Source organism: Ciconia boyciana, chromosome 1, assembly GCF_034638445.1.
Source record: "Ciconia boyciana chromosome 1, ASM3463844v1, whole genome shotgun sequence".
NCBI lineage: Eukaryota > Metazoa > Chordata > Aves > Ciconiiformes > Ciconiidae > Ciconia > Ciconia boyciana.
Genome location: NC_132934.1, coordinates 124,086,889 through 124,093,188, shown reverse-complemented (window position 1 = coordinate 124,093,188; position 6,300 = coordinate 124,086,889).

Genomic DNA, 6,300 nt, shown 5'->3' with positions numbered 1-6,300 from the left:
TGGTGTAATGGATTGTGGAAGTAATCTTAGCCCATAGACTCTTGATTCTAAATTCTTTCAGACTAGCGCTGAGCAGAGGCTAGTGTGTGCTTGAACCTTAAGGATTTTGTGGGCTTATGTGTGTACACATGTATGTATGAATAAAAAATATTATATGCACACAGTTCCTCTGTTACAAGGATCTGGGAAACAAGAATGAGATTTTGGCTACAGTCATCACAGCCAAGTGTTTGCTAGACATACGCTTGTCTGACAGATTTTGTGCTGCAATATTAGCTGGTCAATGGCTGGCAACTACCAAAATGCAGGTAAAACTAGAAGCATGAAAGCTGGATAGTTACCTGAGCTGTCCAAATACTTCAAACTAAAAACCAGCCTGTCTTTATTTATTTAGACAAACTTGGTGATGAGCTCAATAAGAAATTTCCCACAGGGAGCAGAATAAAGTCAGCACATCTGCCTTGGGGATGATAGAATGGGAAATTTTTCTCTTGGGATTTCAGCACTTCCCTTTCCAGTCTCAGCCATGCCAAAGAAGCACTGAAGTGCACAAAAATATAAGTAGGAGCCCTGATCCTGTCTCTTGAGCTCGTGCATCTCATGACTCTACATGCCCGAAGTGACAATGAACCTGGAGATGGCATCCCTACATGCTGTGCAGGGACTTGTCTGGTCCATGTCATTTCCTTTCCAGTTCTAGTTGATGCTGGAAGGACAGTTTTATTTTTCTGAAGGATCTTTATTTTCTTTGCAAGAATGTATTTATATTGCCTACCACTGTCACACTTTTACCTGTAAATACAACTTAGGCAGGATAAATTGTGCCTGTGCAACACACCCCTCCCTCTGTGAACTGTACAGACAACCTAGGTGTCTTCTTGTTAGATGAAATCGAGAGAGATGAATTGTAGTCAGAGTTGCTCTCTCCTTATTTGGCCTGGCAATAAGGCATGCTTTTGGTTATGGGTGTTCTAGAAATAAATTAGTAACATCTGTTCACATACAGGAGGCTTGAAACTGTTTAGTCCACCTGGGTGCTTAAGCAGAAGCCATGCAAGCAGGAGATCCAACTTCTCCAGGCTTGGGGAAGAGGAGCCCAGCAGACAGCATGCCCTGCAGGTCAGCAGCTGGTCTGTTGGTTGGCAATGGTTCCATCGCCCTTGCTTCCAACCTGTTTTGCTTGCCCCTGGCTACTAGACTGTGGCTTTTTTTCCCAGTCGGAGGGAAAGCCCCATGCTAAGTGTGGGCTGAAGGCCTGGGACCTCCCTGGGGGGGGGTTAACACGGCACTGGCAGGGGACACAGCTGCTGCGAGGTACTAGAGACACAGGCAACCAGATTGTCAGCCCCACGCCACGGCAGGTCCATGGGGTTTGTCACTGGATGGGTCCAAGTCTGCAGCGAGTTGACTGGGAGCAAGTGGCTTAGCTGCCCAGCTGTGCAGCCAGGAGGACCAGAAACACCATACCCTGCCCAGGGCGATGGATGGGGGGCAAAGCGACAAGGAAGACTGCATCAATCCTTGCACCTGGAAGTTGCTCCTTTGCTCGAGTCTCCCAGTGCAGCCTGCCCCAGTGCAGCCTGCCCCTGTGCAGCCGTTCTGGACAGCCAGAATGCCCGCTCCTGTTCCCTGGCTGTGGGTGATCACTGCAACCTGTTTCCCAAATCACCAGGTCAGGGCTGCTCCACCCAAATGGCCATTTGTTCTCGGACAGTATTATCCTGCCAGCTCTGCATCTGCACTGATCGCTGACTGCAGCAGCCAGGATAACAAAAGCTTTTGTATCAAGAAGGATTTCTACTTTATTGCATACCACTGAACAATATATACAAAAAAACCCCCACATGCAGATAATCAATATGTTTTACTCCATAAGTATCTGAATTACATGGCATAATACATGAACAGATATTTTTCTTCTGTGGAAAATAAGATAAAAAGATCTAGCATAGTCCTGATAGAATAATATTTAATAAATGGGATTGCTTCCAATCAGATTTGTCACCAAGGGATCTGAATGTGATCAGCACACCTCAGACAAACAAGAAGTCTGAGGAGATAGCAAGCATGAACTAGAAAAGAGTAGCTATCGAAATGAAAACAAGCATAGCTCTTTCACAAGGTTGTGATTCAAAGAGGCACAGAAGAACATACAACAAAGTGTTCTGGGAGTGGCTCACGATAATACCCACGTCCTAGCCCACAAATACACAGGAACTGTAGACCTAATACTTTATTGTTATTTTGTTTATTCTTTCTTTTTCCAGGAATCTCCTGTCAATAGTCATTCGCTCATCACATAAATGTTTTCTCTGGAAAAAAATTATAACTGGGTATTATGTCCTTAGAAATATACTTGAAAACCAGTCAAATTGCAGAGGAGGTAAAATTCTCTTTTCAAAAGACTCAGTGATTCACCACTGTGTAACCTTCAACACCTGCACACACAAAACACCCTGCAGGTAAAAAGTTCAGGCCAATATAAAACCTCACATACAGGAGGTTCCCACAGTTCTAAAAGTGTATTTTCACACTAAAGAGAAAACACAGTGTATTGGTTATTGCTGTAGGCTCCTTTTAATAGCTCTATGACATTCAAGATAGTAAAACTAAAAACAGCCAGAAGTCAAAATCCAAAGGGCACCAAATAAGATATATGCTTACTTAAGCATTGTACAGTCGACACACAAAAATAGTCTTTATGCTGAGGCATTGCATTAGGTAAGGCAAGCGGCTCCAGTGTGGGCACCCCAAATTCCTAGAGGCTGGCAAGGCTGCAGGAACTGGTCTCAGGTGGCTCTGTCACGTAGACATGAGAAAAAGTCCAGAAAGGGAAATCAGGGTACAGAAAAATATGAAGTGAGATCCACAGTCAGACTGCTTGCTAATGCTGCTTGCACCTTCTGGCTTGGCAGGGCACTTCAGCCTGTGCTGTCACCCTCAGACAGACTCTGCAACCCATGGAGAAGTGACAAGCTTCCTCCGAAGGGGCAGAAATCAGTCTCTGGAGTCACCGTCTTTCTTCCAGTGCCTTCTTAATGCTTTGCAAATGCACAAGCAAAGGTGCTGTGAATCACTGCTCCCGGCCAAACCCTGGCGTAGGCATCATGTCACCCCGGACTGATGGTGCAGTCCCCTGTCCCTGCTGCCTCCCCTGGCACTGGATACCCAGACTGGCGGGCAGAGGGTTTCACCATGAGAGGTAGCTGATGGAGCCATGTCCATGGCTGTCCAGACTAGCATCGGGTGATTTTTTTCTCTCCTGCTGTGAGCAAAAAGTAAACGTACACTCCCATGTATGGTTTTCCCTCAGTCCTCTTTCCACAAGTGTAAGATGAAGACTGAACTCATGATGATGCCTGTATTTCATAACACTGCTCACAAGAATAAAAAACACTTTTACAGTTCCTTAAGAAAGACCCCAAAATATTTAGAAAATTGCACCAATTGCCCTCTCTCTTAAGCAAGTCATTAAGAAAAGAGACAACAGGCAGTGCATTTTTCTAATGACTCAGGAGTACAAGGTACCTGCAAAGCTACCTGCTGCTGCACCCCTCATTTCCAACTCTATGAACGGATGTGCAGCTTCATGGTCTGGTCATACGGTGACAGCAAGGACTTTGCCACCCCGACCTGGCACCTGCGCTGGCACTACAAGTACTGCACTACAAGTACTGCACAAGTACTGTAGCGTGTGCCAAAGGCGTAAGCAGAATATAAATACGACTGCCTCCTGCTGCTGTAAATTATACTTACATCCGTGCTCGACATTTTGGCTCTAGGTAAATCAGGGCCACTGAGGCAAGCAGCAAGCAGCTCACATTTGAGAACAGTTTTCCCACCCTCTGTCTCTCTTGCCCCGACACTACAAATTGAACTTGGATTGCTTTGCTCTGCCTGTATCGTATATGACCCTATGAGGCCCTGCAGACTCACGTTGCTTGCTGTGTAGAGTTGAAAGCAGCAGGGCTGCGTACCTATTTGTTAACCAAGAAGGTATGCGTAGCCAGGCACTTCCATTTGCCTTCTGGGACTATCTTTTTGAAGCTGGCAGTGGCTACTGCTGAACAGAGCTCTGAGAAACTACACAAGGTGCTGTTGATGGATATCATCACGGGGTACAGTCAGGTTTTTTTCTTTTACCGGAAGCACATTGCCAGACTTACCTTGATCAGAGATTAATTTCAGGGTTTTTTTTTTAAAGCTAGAGCCAGATTAAGACATTTTTTCTCTGAAGCAGTCAAAAAGTTTAATATGTTACTAAGTTGCAGGAAGCTGAAGTAATCAATAGCATTCTAGAGCATGTTTTGATATCACCAGATAAGCGATAGTGACTATCATAAATACCGCTGAGATCATATAGTTACACCAGAGGTCAATAAAAATTACTAATAATTCTCATTATTTTAACTTTAACCAATTTATTCACAGTTCTTAACTACAGAATCTGCTAATTCATTGCTTTGGTGAATTTCTAATAATTTATTATCTGAATTTGAGTAATTGTGCAAGGGAAAAGGATGCACTTCTCTCTAGGTCAGTCTTAGGAACGAGCATGATGTTATTTCCAGGGTTTGTTTTAACACCTAAAATCATTGCTTAGAAAGCTAAAAACTCAGTTTAGGATCTGAGATTCTCTATTGGGGTTTGCAAAAAGGAAAACACGCTATGAATGTTATTTACTCAGCACGAAAACGTGATTCCTTGGGTCACACTAGAAAGAGTGCTGAATCTATAGGGTAACTTCCAGACAAGGTCTTCCAAGAAAAGAAGAAATGGCATCTTGGAAATGCGCCTTTCTGTCTTTCTCAGTTCAGCTACCTGACAGAGATGGGGAAACATGTCTGTCTGACTGATTTCTACCTGGTGGTACTTAGGGCTGGGTCCAATTGCAAAGTGCCTGGGGTCACTGCACAGGCAGAGGAGGGCTGGCAAAAAGGGCTGTTAAGCTCCCAAACCCCTGCGGTAAATTTGGTTCTCGGGAGGGGTGCTGAGGGTTTTAGGTATTCGGTGAAGTAGTCATTAATCTGGAAGAGAGATGAAGCTGTCTACATGGCTTCGTCTGACTCCATCCCATACAGGATTTGCTGAGGAGAACAGCCTTTATTTCTTTTTGGATGCTTTCTATAGGTTTCCAACACTGTTTTACCTGATAGACAGTGAGAGGGCATGACAAATTTCTCTGACCTACTTTTAGCAAAGGTTTTTTATTTTTTTTGTTGTTGTATCAAAGGCTGGAGTTCAATGGCTCTAACTGGATTCTTTATTCCGGTTGGCATTTCCACCAGGCTCTTTCTTACTCTCGGATCAAATCTTACTGTACTCCTTTGGTATTTAACTGCACCCACTAATGATCTCCACTGATCTCCCCATATTCCTATAATGGCTGCTCTACTTCTAAAATCCTGTTCAAACTGCAGCCAGGGTTTGTGATCTATAACCAATTCTTGTTCTCCAAATGTACTATCGTGTTCACATTGTTGTTATCTCTTATACAAGCTTTGATCTAATCTCAAATGATACCAGCAATCCATGAGCTATATACAAACCACTTTTCTATGGATTTGGTAATTAAAGGAACATTTTGTTCATATCACTGAAAGTGCATTGTAAAACCTGATGCATAAAAATTATCTGATAGTGTGATGGTGGTGAAGGACACAAGGATAGAAAACTCGATAGCAGCAGTGACACTGCATGGTATAAATCTGTTTCATGTGCTTTAAAGAACATGAGCAAAGTTCAGTTCTTCACATAAAGTCCTATCCACTAGCTGGAGCATATGTTGTGCAATACCAACACTCCCCCTCGAAAGGTCAGAAGGCATTTGTCATATGGTATCTAAAGCCTGAAAAGCGAGCCTGGGCAGATCAGAAGGAGCTGCTAAACTAAGAATGGAATTAAGTCAATGTAATATGCCCTCAGAAATATAGTAGCGTAAGTCTGGTACACAGTGATGGAGCCAGAGACCTGAAATGTACAGGTTGAATGTTAAACCCATGCCTGCTGAGGAGCTGAGTCCTGGAGGGAAGACTCAGAAAACTCTCCTCATGTCTGGAAGCAAGGGCTGCTCTGCCACGGCTGCTCCTTGCCATCACCTACACGCCTGCCTGGGGTCTTTGTGTGCCTTTTGGCCAAAACTCTTGCAGAAATCTCCCAGTGGCAGCTATTTGGGCAGCTCCTTTCAAATGCAACCCCTGCTTGCATAGCCACTTTGGCTCCAGCTTGCTCCTTCTGTTGTGCAAGGAAAGCACCACGTGTGCTGCCTAGCAAGGTCTTCCCCCATGAAGATGGGAGGAA